This window comes from Rhinolophus ferrumequinum, chromosome 18, assembly GCF_004115265.2.
Source record: "Rhinolophus ferrumequinum isolate MPI-CBG mRhiFer1 chromosome 18, mRhiFer1_v1.p, whole genome shotgun sequence".
NCBI lineage: Eukaryota > Metazoa > Chordata > Mammalia > Chiroptera > Rhinolophidae > Rhinolophus > Rhinolophus ferrumequinum.
Genome location: NC_046301.1, coordinates 10,943,441 through 10,963,906, shown reverse-complemented (window position 1 = coordinate 10,963,906; position 20,466 = coordinate 10,943,441).

Sequence of the window (20,466 nt, the reverse complement as noted above, 5' to 3'; positions counted from 1 at the left end):
TTCCCTGAGATCAGGTTAAAAATCTCAAAATGTCTTACAGGTAATTACCCAACTCAGGTATGCAGAGGACTTGAAAACATCCCCAGGAGACTTCCCAAGGTATTTCCCTAAATAAAATCCAAACCCATGAGGAAAAGCAGAATCCAGCCAGACCAGATCTGGGCATCCCATAGGTCTTTCATGCAAATATTAGATTCATCTCTAATAATTACATGTACATTGAATGTTATTGCACAGATTATATTTAATATCCCTGAGCTCACCATCTGCTGTACCTCTGGGGAAAGTGACAATGAACATTTGGGAATTCTTTCTTATAAGCAATAATGTTTTATAGCTCATAAAGTACGAATGAAGTAAACCCTTTTAATTTTAATTACACACGAGAAATATATATGACACTAGTTCTGGAAGAATTATGTGTCTCTTAAGGAATGGAAAATTTTGGAAGCCAGGAACATACACAGTTATACACACCCTAAATACACCACCTTTCAATAAATCATTCCATTTTCACTGACTTTGTTAAAAAAAACAGAACTTATTATTATTTTTAAAAAATACGTAGCATGAATTCTGGCAAGAGAAAGACAGGAATTCCATTTTCCCAAGCAGATGTCATGCACATTTAAACAGATGTCAGACCAGTTCAAACTGTCATCGCAGTGACCTTACACCAAGTTTAGTTTTGAAATGTTATAAAAAGAGAAAAAGAAGTGTAAAAACAACACAGTGCCGTTATGCAGCTGTCTGAAATATTAAATGAAAGAATGAACATCTGTTCAGTTGCTCTTCAAACTTTAATGGTTTGGAGAGAAATTCTGTTGTCTCAGATCTTTAAGAACATCTGAGGCCCATACAGCTTCAACACCTGTGAAAGATCTGCTCTGAAAACGCACATTCCCACTTCAAAGTCTTTTACTACTGCTCTTTGCCAAACATATGCCAACAAACAACATAACAAATTATTCATAATATTTATGATATTTAAGATCATTTTGCAGTGTATGTTTTAGAGTGAGAATAAACTCCTTTGGGCATTTATGCATAGAAAATATACATTTTCTTTTTGGTGTAAAATACAACAACAGAGCAATTTGGTAGCAGACAATGGAGATACCATTTTAAGTATATCTGAATTCTACATATATAAAATTATTTGTTTTAGAATTAGCTATACACATGGTGCAAACGTTTTCAAATGCAATCCTCTTGAATACAATTATTTCATTCAGCATTTACAAGAAAAGTCATTCCTTTTAGACTTGAAAATGATTCCTGCTCAGAGCAATATTAGGATTACACTAAAGTATTATTCGAACAAAAACTAACTTCCTGATATCAACAAAATGTTTCCAGACATACATTTGCCTAATATGAACATGTATTTCTTATTAATTTATTTTTTACACACGTGTTTATGTGAGTGAGCATGTGTGTGTGTGTGTGTGTGTGTGTGTGTGTGTGTGTGTGTGTTTCTGTATTCTAGCTGGTGATACAATACTCCAAATTTAATATGCAAAATATGCAATAGTCCCTGGTCAAAGAGATTTAATGTAGATCTACTTGTGTATATTAACATGGATAAATTTCTGCTGGTAAGTGCTTTTTCTTCTAACTGCAAAATACCTTCACTCTTGCATCTTGAGGAGAAATCAAGTTTAGGGTTCAAAATCCACTGATATTAGACTGCAAAACTCAATTTTTTCATGCTCCTGGAGATGCCAGTCCATGGTTCTTAACTCTAGCTTTACGTTAAAAATATCAGGGAACATTTTTTAAATCCAGATACACAGGCTATGCCCTAGACCGATTAAATCAGAATCCCTAACTTGATACATAGACATCAGGAGTTCTTATGGTTTTAATGCATAAATATCTAATGAATTTTTTTTCTTCAGACCTATTTATTCTCAGCTGATATTCAATTTTATAATTATACTTGTATAATGTTTACTAAAGTTTTAAATAGTATTTTCATCTATCAGCTAGCAAACTTTCCTCATAAAATAATTTATCACAAACATCACTAGTGAGTTGTAAAATTAAATCTAAGAATTAGAGAATAAGAAGAACTTTGAAAAACAATTTAGTCATTGTCAACATCATTACCAAAAGTAATTTAAATTCAAATATATATGGTATACAAGGGGGTATATTTATAACAACATGTAACACTTTTAAAGACATAATTATATATTCTTTGAATACTCTTACTAAACAATTTATACATCATGATTTCATTTTTATAATATATACATAGAAAAATTTAGATAAGTACTGTGTGTATATATATATATATATATATATATGAGAGTATAATTATATAATATTTTAATAATCAGTATGATGAGAGGTTGGATTTTGGATAATATTTTCTTTATTTTATAATTTTTACCATAAGTATGTATTTATTTTAAGTTATTTGAAAATAGTTATTACATTTCCAAAAATTTCAAACATTTAGCATTTAAAATCTTAAAATTAAATACCAATGGCAGCACTTTTAAATCTTCATTATCAGTTAATCTGCCTATTTTAACCTAATTCTGCATACTATCCAGAGACAAATTGATTTAAAAATACTAATAAATAATGAACGGTTCTTGTACCATCTCACCTTTTTCTGATCACTCCATTTGACTAAACTTCTGGAGATCAGAGAAAGTTTGTTGTTCTTTGCTATATTCTCTATATTTTGTTGCATGGCCTTGCGTAGATTGCCAACAAATACTGAGAAGATTAAATTGCTTGAAAGAATATAAATGTCCTTGAATAAAGTGCAGCAGTATTTTCACCAAAGTGCTTTATTTTAGCTTGTTGGAAATGTTTATGGTTTTACATTTCTGATCTTGCTGTGTGAGCCATTGCATCTCACATCAAATTATTTTAATTCTTTGCTGCTTCTTTCTTCCTAGAATATGTGTCACTATGAAATTCCTTGATTACTTTCCTAGCCATATTTTAAACTACTTTTAAACATTCAATATACAAAGCTCCATTTTTTCTTAGATTCACAAGGAAAAAATTGTCTCTTCTTCATATTACATATATCTAGAAGGCTTTAGTAATACTAAAAAATAGTAATTCTTAGACTACTTTCTGATTAATTGAGGAATTTATTAAGAAGTATACTACCTAATAGAATGAGAGCATTTCATTAAGGTTAAATGTGCTGTTTACATATATAAAAGATTCTGTAACAGGTCCTTACCATCTAAGAGACAACCAACCAAACAATCAAGCAAAATGAAAATAAAACACTCGCTCAAATGTTGTGACTTATTACTATGGAAAAAAAAATTCCACTTATTTTTAAACTATTTACTATAAAGAGTAAATATGGTAGCTTGAATTGTATATATGCCCTTAAAACGCTTAATAACTTTATGTGGAACAGCTAAATATTTAGAAATGCTAAGTAACATTTTCAGTAGCTATATTTTCAATTTCTGGTTTTTGTTGTTGATTTTTGTATGGGTAACCAAGTCACAAATTATTAAATAAAGTATTCTCCTTCTTACAAGTTTTGTTAATACCTTACAAATTAAAGGAGTTTTATAATTTCAAAAAGTTTATGTCAGTTGATAAACTATTTTAAAAGTAGTTTGCATTTTTGTCTTTCATAATTAAAATTTGCATGCTCAAAGACAAAAACTGCAATTCATTGAAGAGACACAACCGTAAGTTCTAACAGAGACCACAATGAACTTTGTTTTGAATTTGAACTCCCCCTAAACTCAAAATATTCAGATTAATATTTGTACACGTTTCTCAGAAAAAGAGAACAATTTCATCAAGTAGTCTGCTGAGCTGCTTAATTTCATATATCATTCGCAAATACTTTTTTATGATCGCTTAATTGTTTTACCTTTAATGTTATAATATTTAAATTCACTCAGTCATACAAGGAGAAAGAACACATGGAAAATTAATTTCATATCCTGACAAACCATAATTCCAATGCTTACAAGCCTCTTGAATATTTTTTGTAACCTTTTAAAAGTACATCATTTTGTACAATTCAGACCCTTTCTATAAACTGTTATCCTATAGTTAAAGGATAATACTAACTAAAGATGAGTAGTAACAAAGAATAAGGTGCTAAATCTTCTACTCTAATTATACTGTTTTAGTCTATATTTAATTAAATTATAATGGTATTAATAGAGAAAGAAAAGTCAGCAAGATATTGATTGACTGAAATATCTAAGATTTTTGCAGTTAATTTTTCAAACATGGCAGCTTAAAAGGCACTATCTTTTATTTGTAGTAATAGAAGTTAACTTCTTCCTCCCTGTGCAATAAAATTTGAAACAGCATATTGGTTTTCTTTTATTCTATTAATGGGATGTGGATTAGGGAGATCTCTACTCAACATGTTTGTCTGAAAATTTCAAAATATCCAAATACTAATGCAACACACACATGTATAAACATATGTATATATGCAAAATATCTCCCTATATTTAGATAGATTTAGCCAAACACCATATATAAATTAATATGTATAAATCTATCATCCATTCCTCTTTACAGGCATAAATTTATGTATATGTATTGTATGTATACACACCTCTCCCTACACACACAAATAAGTACTGCATTTGTATTTGATTGCAATTTTTACTTTTAGTCCTGCACAGTTTGGTGTCTTCCAGAAAGCATCTTTGAATAAATATGGTCATGTGATTGTAGACATATAATTAAAGCCATACATATAGGGAAAAAACAAAAACAAACAAACAAACAAACAAAAACCTTCTTTTTTGGCTAAAAACAAAACAAATATATAATAAAGTGGATTCTAAGGTGAAAATTCTAGATTTCCCCTCAATTTTGGTCATGGCACATATGTTTAACCTTTACTCATATATTAAACTAGTTTTTCTTTCATCTGTTTTTCTAGTTAAGTTACTATTTGCCAAAATATGTAGGTAGTTAAAAATGTGATAGCTCATTAGCAGATGATTTACTGTCTGCACACACAGCCCAGTATGGATTCACTCTTGGCACCGGTGATTAAATGCCATTTGGAATACATTTTCACAAGGACACCTTGGAGGAAATAGTTTAATGTAAATTGAATATGTGTACTGTTTAAGGAAAAGTATGGATTGGGATCACAGAACAACAGTACAAAACTATTTGATAATGTAGTAACAAATACTGGTTTATGAATCCAGTAGTTTTTGGCTTTATGTGTTGTCAATTGTTCTTGGCACTTCATCATTTCTTGGCATAGTTTAAAATTTGAGTGGAAAAACAATTTAGAAAACTGTCACATCAAATTGGAGAGCGTTATCTAAACATAATCTAGTTAGAGCAAAAAGATGCAACAATTAAAAAAAAAAAAGGTGAAGTGTAACTCACATTTAAGAACAGAATTGTTTGATCTCAATAGACTTACTATATGCCAAGCATTGCCCCAATGACATAAGTGCCTTGTATAGGGATTTAGCATTTGATACCAATATTTGAAGACAATCAAAATGAAGAGCTAGGATAATAAAATGTGTAGAAATAAAAGTTTACTAAGTATACAGGTAGTAGGTACAATGTGAGGTGATCAATTGATGATAATTAAGGAAATGTGTCTAATTCAAATAACATGAGACTCTTAACCACTATACGACTTATAATAATAATTATTGGTTTCTCAAAGTTTAGTATTACCTCAATACTTTAACTTTATATGAGATTAAAAAAAGGATTAAGATTTTATGCCTAAATTTAAGTTTTATTGAAAATACCCAAATTCCCTTTGGTTTGTTATTTTTCCTTAGTATTATTAGCTACTTACAAATCTTGCAAAATAAGTTTGACAAATCTTCAATATTTTGACTTCTGTACAGGCCAAACATAATAACTCTTATGCCATGCCCATTTCATTAAAATTTAATAAAGAAACTAAAATTTAAACAATAAGAGTTTAGGATTCTGTTGCTTTTTAAAAGGGAGTCCATTATCACTATATTTAAATGTAAATTTTTTAAAAGAAATCTGAAATTAAACTCAGAGGATAAAAAATAACAATTTCTATAGTATAGGTGGACATTTTGAGAAATACAATAATTATCAATAAGCAACAGTGGAAAAAGAAATAAATTTCAGGTTTGTAGCTAAAATATCCTAATCTAAAAATAAAACAAAAATTTCATGTAGGAAAATGTACTAACTTTTGTTTTATCTTTTGTCTAATTGAGTAAACATCTGGTTATTGTCAGAAGCCAGACAGCTTTCTATAAATGTTGTGGTTGAATAATGAGGATTCATGGATAATAATAATAAAGTAACCTATTTTGTCTCCACTGTTCTGTTGCATGAATTAAAACTCCAGGATTCCCATGATTCTCTGTTAGTTAATAATACAAAATAGTATGGTCACTTTAATTTGCCAAACATGATGTCTGAACTGTACTTGGAATATCCAGTTTGTATAATATCCCAAACTTCCAATTTCTATCCATGTTACAGGTACTTGTTCTCCCCTATACCACCTGGTCCAGAGAAATGCCTGCAGTATGTGAAGGAGAATGAGGTGAGCTCCTTGCTCCTTGTCCTACTTTTCTTCTTTCAGCTCACTATCTGGTTTTTGATAGAATTTTAACCCCTAACCAGTTCACATTTTTACATGGAGTCATAGCACAGCAGCACCTTTCTTCAAAGAAATCTTAATATTTTCTCATCTCAGTATACTCCCAATTGTTTTAAGCACTTTATGTAAGACATTTAAATGTGCAAAACTGATCTTGAACCATTTGCTTTTTTTCAAAAAACAACAAATGAAGGTGACCTGAGTTATATCCTTGAATATTAAGTAGAAGAAGAGACAGATTAAATATATTAAATTTTTGGAGGTGTTGGCTTCAGTAGAAGTACTCCATAGACAATTGCTGCATTTTAAGAGGAAGGAAGGCAGAATAGATGGATTTAGATGCTGACAGATGGATGGCTGTGCCTGTGATAGATATCTTATAGAAGTTCTCTCTGGTTGTATCTATTTTCTCCTTGAAATCAAGAAAAAAGAGTTCAGTTGAAAGTGAGGAAGAGAGAGGATCTGTTGAGAAATTGGATAACAATTATACAGAAAAAGAGAGTGATTTGACCAGGGAAATACATGATTTTTGGGCAATATTAAGGATCCCCTTGCATTTTATAATCAGAAAATGAGACCAATCAATATGGTTGTGAACATTATTACCAGAGCCATGTGATACAGCTATTTCTTTTCTGTGAACCAGACATCACTGATAAAATGGTGCTTCAACATTTACTCACTACCATTTATCTTTGTTATGATTAGTACGTCTAAAAAAACCCTAAAATTTTATTGATTACATGCCACTGCTGGCTAGAAGAATTGATAATTAGCCAGCTCTAATTAATATCTTGCATGATTGGAAACTATATTTTGTATGATTATCACAAATAAGACTGGTAAATTTTTCATGAAACCTGACTATTTGGAAGTGGAGCTATGAATGATTGAAAACTTTTGTTGCATTCTACCCATACTTAAAAATTACAAAATTATAGGATTTCCACAGATGATTTCCAGATGATCCAGTTATCTTCTGAACACTGTTAGGCAGTGCTCCATGGTACACTGAAGGCTGTATGTTTTAATACATTCAGGACTCCTAAGTGGTGTTTATATAGAAATCCTGTATACATATATTTGTATACGTATACATAAATATAGATTAGGTTGGTGCAAAAGTAATTGCAGTTTAAAAGGTTAAAAATAATTGCAAAACCATGATTACTTTTGTGTAAACCTAATATATATATACCTGTGCACCTCAAAAAAGATCTTGTTAAACTTTTTTCAGGTCCCTACTAATAATACAGATTTGTTTCAAGAATTTTACATTTTTTGATTGAACTTATGTTTTCTTCATTCTAAATAAAAATTGATTATTTCCTCTTTATTGCTGCAATTGAGGATAGATGCAGTTATCTTTTGTGAAATATCCATTATCCTTGATTTATTCCTATACATAAATTGAAATTTGGAACCTGTCAACGTATTACCAAAATTTATCCCTTAATAATTATGCTACTTTCTTTACTTTTATGTTTAAATAAACACAGTGGTCTTGTTGGAGTATATAGAGTAATTCACTCTTTTAAGTTTTTATGGTAAATATGTATTAATTCACTAAGAAAAGATTTAATATGAACTTATATTGAATGTGTGCTCTACTAGCTGTAGTGGGTGGAGCATATGAAAACAAGGAAACTGTCATGAAGGGAAAAGCACAAAATAGTTATGAGTTGAAAAGATAATGTGTCCTAAGGGGTTAACAAGAGTGGTTATGAGGATTCAGGAGAGAATGACGCTATTTTCATATTTTCAGCATTGGCTTATTTGGTGAGTCAGTATTTGAAAACTTGTTTTGAAATGTGCAGAGGATTTGGGAAGATGGGTTTATACTTTGAAGGCTCCTATGAGAGCACACAATAATATCTAATTATATACGAGAGATACAAGTTTATTTTGGTTGGATGAAATAGGAATAAATCTAGAAAGATATTTGATTGAGAGACTGTAACTCCTAGATTGAGAGTTTTCATATTATTTATTTAAAATAAAAGTCATCAAATGCATATTGGAAAGAAAAAAAAAAACAACATGATTTAAGCTGTGTTGTATCCAGGTTCTTTTGCGTTCTGGTGTTACATTCACTGGAAGAGTTTGAGGGCTGGGAAAAAAATGAAGTGACATTACAATAGCCTGAACATGCTTGCTATATTTTTATAGAAAGGTCAGAATCAAGAAGGAATAGGCTGAATAATACTGGGGATGTAGAATACAGGTAGCAATGAAGAGGCAAAGGAACTGAATTATTTCAAAACTTCAATCTTGGATAACTGGAAGGATATTCATATCTTAACAAAATAAACACATGAGTAGAAAGAGCAGTTTCAGAATGGAAGATAAGTTCAATTTTGGCTGTAATTTTGACACTTCTAAGTGGAGACTGATTACCTCTGCGAAATCATCATTCGGAGGATAAGAAGTTACAGTTACAGCAGTAGGGTTCATGTGCACACAGCTAGATTTAGAGCCCTGAACCTGAATAACATATGAGTAGTCAAGGGGAAAAGTGCAAAGGAGCAAAGAAGACATAGGAGAACAATGCCTTAGGCCTAACGAACTTTAAAGTATGGGTAAAAAGGAAGACAAAGGCATTTTAAATTTATAAATCCATATACAGAGGGTGACACACACAAAAATATATATATACACACACACACACACACACATTTTAAGAAAGGAAAATACTGTACTAAGATTGTAATACTCAATATACATTGATGACAAAAGAAGAATACAAGTCACATTTGACTTCTGCAATTACAAGAGGTGATCAAAGTGGTTACCATCAGCATAATTTTAATACAGTCTTTTCCTTTTTTAAAATGTGTATACATTTTCTTCAGCACCTCTGTATTTTCCTGAGAATTCTAAACACCCATGAAGCTTTATATGGTATATCTTCTGTTGCTTTTAAATTACAATATGCACCGTCAATATATTTTGGTAAGAAGTCAGTTTATGAGAACAATGCTATCATTTTATTATGTTCAGTTTCAAGATAATTATAGAAAACTACTAAATTATACTTATCACAGTTTTTCCCAAAAAATATATATTTCATTATAAGTATGTATGCTACAATATAAATATTGTAAGATATAGTTATGTGTTAATCAAAAATAATTGGTAGTTATAGAGTAACCTATATATAAGTGCTCAAAATAGTTGTCAAATTAATTAACATACAAAGAATTACAAGTAGGCCTAAGAATTTACCCACAGGTCAATTCTTCAAATTAAACACAAAATGAGAAATAATAATATAATTTTCAATCACATGAATCATGGTTACATTACCATACAATTAAATTTCTATTGTGAAAATGTACAATAATATAGTTATTAATATACAATTTACAATACCATTAGGAATTATAACTTAAAAAAATGATGATTAAGTTTCCTTTTTAGTAATAAAAACTCAGCTTCAAATATATGAAAAAACATTGAAGTATTTGATAATACGTAGGTTTGTTTTTAAATTATAGGGTTTACAAAGCCTTTATTAAACTCTATAGCTGAAAATGCCATTTCACATTTAACAGCCCTGATGAAAGCTTTTTTATGATATTTATTTCACCATGGACACCCTCAGGATACATTTCTTTTCTTGTCAAAATATATTTACTTTTATCGTGAGCTTGTCATTCTTTTGTATTAAAATGGAAGAAGTGTTTGGTTTAGAAATCATGAAGTCTCTTGTAAATATAGTGGTCCTACATATCTTGTAACTATTTTGTTATTAAGATGTTTTTATACCAAATGGTGATTCTAAAATATTGTGAAAAAAGAAAAGTGAAAGTAGAGAAATATGAATTTGGAGGTAGTCATTTAACTGTTGCTCAATAATAAGAGAATTCTTCCTGAAACTAGTCAGGTTTCAACCTAGTTTACAAAATCCAAATAACTGTTTTTGCAAGTGTTAGAATTAACACTATTAGGAAGAATATTTATTTTATGAACTGTAAATACAGGAAGAAAAATTCTTTGGAATGAAATAGCTACTTGAATGAATGATCTTGAAAATCTGGAAGGGCAACAACTGTATGTTTTTGCCCTTGATCCAGGGATAGTCTGTTTTTCAACAAATAGCTAATTAGGAAGAAACATGCATCCATGAGAAAAGGAGAATAGCTTAACCAACCAGAGCGGCCAATGAGCCTGGATAATAAAACATCTGACAAATATTGCCCTGTTTGCCTATTCATCCTTGCATGACTCTGAAGAATAGATCATACACCTGATGTTTTAAGCTTTAGTAAATGTATATGGTATAACAGGAAACAAAACAAAACAAAAAATAATAGATGTACAAGAAGCCTGTAAGGTATTTCTCAAAGAAGAGGAATTCCAATTTGAAGACATTCAATGTTATACTTACCAAGGTTTCTTTTAAATTCAAATTGTAGATAAATATAGTTTCAGAAAGACCAGTATATTGAGTTTTTAAACGAATGCCTAATATCGGCTAATCTATACATATGGAACTTTGAAAAGGAAGAATTTCTAATTATGGTGAAATTTCAAAGTTAAAATCTGTTACATCTGTGTGCATGATAGGGTACTTTCTGTCCTTTATTACATTTCCAGGCTACATACTCATCCCTAGACACAACCATACTCCACAGTTATTCTGATGGTTCACAAATAATATACTCTTTTGACATTTTCACTAAGCAGTAGTACTTATATTCGAGTGTATTCTTAACATGAATATCCCCCAGGCTTCTTTAGTTTAACATGCATAAAATAAGTGTTCATGGCTATTGTTCTTTTGACTATGTCTGTCTTGATTACTTGTGAGGGCATCCATCCATTCTTAAAAACATATGCTCACACAGAGCTTTCCTTTTGTTCCACCTCACATTCAACCTGTCAATAACCTTCATTGATTTAAACCCAAAAGGTCCTCTTTAATGGGCATCTCACCTCTCCAAAGTGATTTTTTAATGCGTTCAATCAGAAACACTTAATTTCTTATCAAAGAAAATCACTACAAAAATGATCAAAGTATAAGCGGGTAAATAAAAAAAGGTAAACATTTCACAGTAGTGATAGAATACACTACAACATATTTAGTGAAGAGGTTAATTTAACTGTATATGCAGATTACACAAATGAAATATCTTTGAGTAGTTGCTTTGCATTTGTTGACTTAGAAAATAATAAAATGAAAATAACTGTCTCTTATAGTGACATCAATATACTCACACACCTTCGGTGCATCATATATTGTTTCAAATTACTTGCAATTTTGTGCAGAAACAAATATGAAGAGCCATAAAAATTCAGATCTTTTAATCTAGTGAGCTCTTCTCCCACTCAATAACATATTCCTAGGAGGTGTTCAAGATATGGAGGGCTATGTATTCAAAGAGATGCTCACTTACTATTATTTATAAATGTGAAACAATAAAAGATAAATTATAGACAAAATTAAATTTCCAAGAATAAAGGAGTAGCATAATTTTTCTAGCTGTGTTTACAAATGAGAGATATGAATGTTTACCTTTAGATGAAGCATAGAAAAAAAACAAGCATAAAAAAAAATCAACCTGTACTTTTAGGAGCAGTGAATTCAAGATGCTAAAGTCCAAGATTAATTAAACTAATTATATTTATTTTATGTTGTGAAACAGAACGCGTAAAATTTCACACTTTTTGTGTGTGTGTGAATTTTACTTCTCTATGTGCTGAGTATTTACATTTAAGAAATAAATACCAGTTAAATGCCTTTTCTCCAAGCATAACTTTCACATATATTTTTATTATTTCTCACTAAAAAAGATTTAGCATTATTAAACTTACAAAAAAAGGAAGTTATACTAATATTATTTGAATCCCCTTACTATTTAAACTAACAATTCAATCTGTAGGAAAAAAAATAGAGTTTTTCCTCCAGAGTTGCTGCAAAACATTGGAAAGTATTTGTTCCACGATAGAAAACTGAATAAAATAGATAATAGTACATCTATATGATAAAGTAACAAGTCCTCATCTGAAATCATGCAGTATAAGAATATTTAATGACATTGAAATACATCCCTATATTTTCTTAAATAAAAGTTAAGTGGATATCACATTCAATTATGATCAAATTTTTGTTGAGAAGAAATAACGGGATCTGAATATGGCTGCTTGGATGTGGCTGATGATTTTGCAACACAACTCTATTAACAAAGATGCCTCTGCCCAGTACTCTGAGTCCAGTGGCTTTGCTATTCACAAGTCCAGCTACTCAATTTTCAGGCTCAGAGCAAAATGAAACTGTATGGCTCCTTGAGTTAAAAAAAAATTCAAGACAACAGAGCACGAAATTAAATATGGTCTCTTCTGAATACATGGCCCTATCAAGTGCATAGGCACAGCCCCATAAAGCTGTCTCTGGCTGTCCTATATATCTGCTGTGTCTATTCCCATATCGTTGGGTGTTTTACCAATGATAGCAAAGAGATTGGGCCAGAAAAAAAAAAAAAAATATATATATATATATATATATATATATATATATATATTAAGAAATGATGGCTAAAAAGCATCCTAAATTTGGAGAATTTAGTGACATAAATTTATAGAGTCAAGAAGTTCAACAAGCCCTAAATTGGATAAATTAAATAATAATAATAATAATAATAATAATAATAATAATAATAACATTCTTAGACAAAACACCAATATAAAACACATATCATGTAAGAATAGTTTTAACATTTCTCCTTCTCTGGAAGGACCCTGAATTTATCATAGGAGACCTATCAAGGGTATCACCTAGTTGCCTTTGCAGCTGGCTCTGCCATGCTTGTGTTTATATTACCTGGGACTGATTTTCTATCTGATCTTCCCTTCTTCTACAGAGCTGAAGAGTACTTCAAATGTTTCCTGGGAACCTCGCTTTTAGAGTATCCAGGAAGTTGATAAAAAATAATAATAATAATAATAATAATGATGATGATAATGAGAAGAAGAAGAAGAAGAAGAAGGAGAAGGAGAAGAAGAAGAAGGAGAAGAAAATAATAGGTTTAGGTCATTTAACTTTATTCAAGGCTTTTACAATTCTTAAAGTTGGTAAAGCCTAAAATTCTCCAATTATACTTGAACTATATCTTTGTATGCTAGAGCTATGGAAAAACCTGTTTCACTTTCACTTCTAATGAGTTGAAATTCACCACAGGTTAGATTCTTTCCACTTTGATGCTACAACTCTCTAGAGGACATCACCACCCTCATTGACACCAACAATGGATTTATTTTCTCCATCTCACTGACTAGTGAGTGATCCATTAGCAGAATTCCATCTTGATTGTCTATTGTCTACACTTCTTCTATAAAGCATCCAAATGTTCCTTCTGAAAGCAGGGAACAAGAAAAAAAAACTTGACTTGACTGTAGTTAGTTAATTCGAAAGAGAATCCCAAGAATCAGCATTTAAGGAACAAGAAGGAAAGGAAGAGGAAAGGGCAAGCTAAAGTTCCATTATGGCAGGGGCTGCTATAGGCCATGTTGCCATTACTACTGCTGGCTCATTATCATCCCTAAAATGTCTATCAAATGCAACCCAGGATTTTTGACCTAAAACAAAATTCTGCATCAGGTACAACTTCCATCCCTGTGAGGGTTTCTCTCCTGGGTACTCCCTGCGTTTTCTGGCTTTCCCAGTCAGTAAATGAGACTCCTGCTACACTAAGTCAGCTCTGAATCAGAAAGCAGAACTCATGATGCAAACTTGAGATGGAAGGTTCGTGGTACCGTTAGTTGAATCTGATCCACCAAAAAACCAAAAATGATACCTCAGGTGAAACTGAAATTAGATGTGGGTTGGAAGGCTGTAACATGACCACCACCAGCATCTGCTACAAATCAAATTTAACATCTAAGCTTTGTTTACGTTCCTTAATAGTCTGTTATCTCCTCTCGCATTCTAAGTCTTTCTGGTTTAGTATTTTCTTGAGTTATTTAATCTTATATTACTGGGTGCCTTGGAGTTTGGAGATATAATTATGACTTAAATAGAGATACCAAAAAGTACAATTATTGTCTGTTTTGAAAAAGGTCCCTAGAGCAAAACATTCAGTTTTTTTTTTTACCATATATCTGCACAGTTATAAAACAACATCATATTCAAATGAAGATGTTGAGATTATCATGTTAAGTGAAATAAGTCAGACAAAAAAAAGTTCAGAACCATATGATTTCACTCATATGTGGTATATAAAATCAAAAGCAACAACCAAACAAGACAAAGAAAAAAGAAACCAAAACTCATAGACACAGACAATAGTTTAGTAGTTACCAGAAGGTAAGGGTTGGGGGTGGTGGTGATAGAAAATGGCAAGGTGGTCAAATACAGGGTGATGGAAGTCTCTGGGTGGTGAGCACACAATGTGATACATAGACGATGTATTATAGAAATGTACACTTGAAACGTGCATAATTTTACTAAACAGAGTCACTCCAATAAATTTAAATAAAAAAATCTCAAAAAAAAAAAAAGAATGAAAGAATGGAAAGAAGCCTCTTTTTAGTAGAGATGTACTGGGTGATACCAGTGACGTAAAATAATTTCCATTATTATAAATTCCTATGCTTATGGGACTAGGAAAATCTGTTGTCAACGGGTCACTGTCAAACACAGCCTGTTGATAGAAGTACAACCAGATCACCTTTAATTCCATTTGTCATTAACAACATTTGAAGATGTTACTATAAAGTTTAAGCCTCATTTTAGAAGCTCCGATGTTGAACCACCCCTCCTCAACTAGTTTTACAAATTTAACATACATCACTTCGTCATGTAGTATCTAACTAATTAATAGATTGCTATATATACAGAAATGCAATTTAAATAATGAATGAAAAATCCAGATAAAACTATGACAGCCACAAAAAAAAGAAGTTAATGATGAAAGACTCTTTGCAATCTAGATTCTGTTGTCTAAAAGACTATATCAAATACCTCATTCAGTTTGCCCACATTACCTCGCACAATCAAAATAAAGACAATAATTTAGCTCTTACATCAGTGTACATACTTATCTAGACGCATAGTGCCATTTCATAGGGTACTGTAAATTCAAAATAAAGCCCAACCAGTTATATATGAAAGTTTTAAAATGATCATTCTAATTATGTTTTACATAAAATATATTTTGTAAGTATTATAGGAATGCAAAATTACTCAGGATGATAAATTTTATTTTTACTTAAAATCATTATGAACTATTTCATAGAACTGTAAGAGCACTTTTTTCAGAAATATAAAATATATTTCTATGAGTTATAAGGTTAAATTTGTGGAAATGGTTTATAATGTATTGATATTTAAATATATATATATACACACATATATATGTATGTATATATATATTTAAATATATATATATATATGTATGGCACTGTGTTATATATATATGTGCTATATATATATACACACACATATATATATACATACATACATACATACATATATATGGCACTGTACACTGCATTAAATATCCACTGAAAATTTTTTTTGAAATTTTTAGGACAGAAAATGCCTCAAATGCCTTCAAGCTTTCTCTCTTCAACTGAAATAGTAATTAAATATTTTAAAAATATCAATTTTATATAAAGCACTATCAAATAGACAATTTTAATAGAATGCTTACTGTTGTTTTTGTTTCGGAAGGCCACAAAACAAATAATATGAAGTGAAACAAAAGAAGTGTGTTGCTAACAAAATAAGGGATATTTTTACTGAACTGTCTTGTTAAATATCTTGGACTTGACACATTGTTGCTTATGATGACAGGTTACATGGAAGTACAGTACATGCTCACTTGACTGGTAGTACATCTCATCAGAAGGTTTCCAGCAAGAGAATCTTAAAAAATTCATACTGAACTAAATGTTGTATCGAAAGGACTATGTGACGATTTGTGCTTCAATTTCCAATATATATTAATGCTATTAGTTATGGAAGCACACATCAGATAATCTTACTTTGCTAAAGGTTTCAAAATACTAAACAATTACATCAGAAGCAAAAGTATCCGTTTGAGTCCTTCACCTATCCTTAACGATCGTTGCAGTTGGGTTCCCCAGGCAGTGGACTCTGAGATGGAGAATAGCCTATAGAAGTTTATTAGAGAATATCTTTGAGGTCAAAAGCAGGATTGGATAGTGGGGGAAGTTGGACTGTGATGCTGTCTCAACAAAACCTCAGACAGTTTCAAGTGGACTGCCATTTAGAGTAGGCTTGATCTGAGGTGAGGGTGCTGCCCCCCTGTGTCCTCATCTAGAGTGGCCATTGTCTGTGGCCTGTCTCAGAAGGGCAATATAACCTTAAGCAAACGAATTTTCTGTAGCTGAGGCGAATCCAGGAGGGATCTGACGACTGAGTGCTGTCTGTTTGTCGCTCTCCAAGGCATTGAAGGAGGATAAATGTAAATGGAAGTATTATATTCCCGAAGGGAAACCTGGGTAGTGCATCACACAGTCCACTGCATTTTCCCCTTTTGCTACATGCCGTGTGGACCTATGAGTTCCAGGAGTGCGGTGTACTTATTTCCCAAAGGGAACATGAAATAGGAAGGTCAGTGGGAGGAATTGTATCCCCTACTGTTGCTGCTGGGCTCTGGACTATAGCTGGTATGCACCATCTCCTATTATCTCCCTATTATCTATTCTACACTCCTGTCAAACTCGAGTAGCAATTCTGCTAGTATCAGTGGTTTCACCGGTGGTGTGATCCAGACTCTCATTTATCAGTGGAGAAATATAATATCTGTAGCAAGTCCAGCTGGTCTTGGTCCTTTCAGATGATGTGAAGACAGAAGGTAGAAGAAACAACATAGCCCTGGGCAAGATTATAAATGAATACTGAGGTCTGTTCCAAGAAAGCCCAAACTGTTTCAGATCTTCTTTTCTGATAGAAATGGAAAAGAACCAATTTGCCAGATCAATGTCTGCATTCTATGTATCAGAGTCCACGCTAATTTTCTGCAGCAAATATATCACATTTGGCAGAATAGCTGCAATTGAACTATTACCTGGTTGAGTTTGCAGTTAGCTCTGTTATCTTCCAGGTTTCATCTGATTTTTTTCTTGAACCAGATGGGTCAATTTAATGGAGAGATGATAAAACCCTGGATTCTTTAGGTCTTTAAGAGTTGTACTAATTTCTGCCAGCTCCTCCCGCCCAGATTCTATATTGTTGTTTTTTTTTCTATTTGTTTTATTGGCTGGGGGCTTGTATAGTTTTGATATTTATATTTATTTATTTTATCCTGAAAGCAAACATGAGGTTTGTGAATGAGAGATCAGATTTATTACAGAGATAACAGCACTGATTTCCTGTGTTCTGATTCCCTGGGGGAGATACAATGAGGACAGATGTCACCGGCACATTTGTAGGAGAGAAGCCCTAAAATTACATGTCTGGGAGCATATATACACTCCTTTATACCACACTCACTCAACTCCCCAAACTCCACCCTCCCTCCCTCACCAAGATGGGGAGAAAATAAATATAAATGTATATATGTAAATAAATGTAAACAAATCTCAGCAAAGGTGGGGGGGTCCTCATTTTTGCAACGTTTTGGAGCATAAACAAATGGTCCAGGGTTTTAACACCTTTAAAACGTAACAACATAACTACAGATAGAATACACTTAGAATGTGGAGAGCAAATAATTCTGAGGAAAATGATACATTCTCTGTCTTTATAGCATATCGATTGCCTTTGATCAGAAAGTCCTGACAACAGAGAAACATGAAAATACCTTCCCCAGAATTAGAGTCTTTGTACTTGGGCTTCACTATAATAATTCTTAGCCTGCAAACAGCAGATTCTTCCAATTACTTAGTGTGTCTATTACAATTATATAGTCAGGGACTAGAGACATGGCTAACTAATGGCTCTGCTGACCCAGTGATCCCACTGTGAAAACCCATACCATATGCTCATGTATCCATACGTTTCAGATGTCCTCACTCTAACAGGGGCTCACATGATATTACCCTGTGCTGCATATTAGTCATCGTCAACCCTGTGCCCAAAAGTCAAAGTACAAAGGTCTGACAATTAAGTTTGCAAACTCATCCTAGAAAAAGTGCTACATACCTTATTGCTGAATATCACTACAGTCACCTCCAAAGTACTCCCCTTGGGAAGCTAGGTACTGATGCCAGCACCTGGTCCACCCTTCAAAGCAATTTTGGAACTCTTTTTCTGGAATGGCCATCAGAGCTGTTGTCATATTGCCCTTGATGTCCTGAATGTCATCAAAATGTCTTCCTTTCAATATTTTCTTTATCTTTGGGTAAAGAAAGAGGTCATTGGAGGCCAGATCAGGTGAGTAGGGAGGGTGTTCCAATACAGTTATTTGTTTACTGGCTAAAAACTCCCTCACAGACAGTGCCATGTGAGCTGGTGCATTGTCGTGGTGCAAGAGCCATGAACTGTTGGCAAAAGGTTCAAGTCATCTAACTTTTTCACACAGCCTTGTCAGCACTTCCAAAGAGTAAACTCAGTTAACTGTTTGTCCAGTTGGAACAAATTCGTAATGAATAATCCCTCTGATACCAAAAAAGGTTAGCAACATCGTTGCAACAAGTTATCGAACTGAATTGTCAGACCTCATATTTAGCTCTCAGTAAACACTAAACCTAATCTCTACAACCAAACTGAAGTCTGCTAACAAAAATTAATAAAGAAATAAATTAATAATAAATAAATAAATTTTAATTTAGCAAAACCAGGGGCAAAGATATCTGAGTATCAGAATCAAATTATCGCATACAAATATACATTCACTTACATGTAGATTTATATGTGGAAAGATTTCCTACATCGTTGTTGCCAGTATTTCTATCACCATCACGTAATACAGGGCATTTTTTTCACTTTGATCATGTATGCACAATATCTCTCCTACAATTAGTATATGCCATTAATTCAAAGAAATATGATACAATACAATTTTAAATTAATCTCCAAATCTCTGATTGTATTTTTTTACAAATAATTTGAAAAAAATATTTAAAAATGAAGTGTTAAGCTATGTTTGACATATTTTTTAAATAAGAACACAAATATGAAACTTACACTTTCTTATAAATGATTGTTTTAATGGTCATGAAAATATTTATAGAACAGATCACATTCAGATCTCATAAAAATTAATATTCATATTCAAGACAGTGTATAACGGAAGATCAGTTGCTTTAGAGTATTAATATTTTATCTTGCTGTGAAGAAATGGGCAAAATTCACTTCTATAAAAATCCTTAAAAAAGGAACTATATATTTTGTCTTCCTTTATCTTTTAGTTGTAGGTGCTATATATCTGGAGGAGGATAAAAGCACAATGGATATTTTCTCCTTGGCGTCAAGTATGATTTTAATATTCAAATCAAGTTTGTAATTGATTCATTACTATAAAGCTAAATATGTTAATGGCAAAATTATATTTTCATTGTAAATATATATTACTTCTCAGAGTTTAAAATGCTTTTTATTTGCCTATTAGGCACACAACGTTCATACTTAAAAGAAAAAAATAGTTATTATAATATGGGCAATTATGTATATCATCACCACAGGTTACTTTCTTTATGGTAATAACTTGAAGGATGACTAAAGTATTTTATACTGTTTCTTTATTTTGTAGTAGGAATGAAAAGAAACAGCTCATTTACACAACTTCCAATTTATATAAAACTAGAGTATATTTAAGAATCACTCAGTAGTGGCATGCAAAATTTGTAACATTTTATTATCTGCAAAGCACGTTAAATTATTTTTGATAACTTAAAATTAAGCATTTTGATTAATTTATCCTTTCCTAGAAACATATACTCCATTCAGAATTAAATTA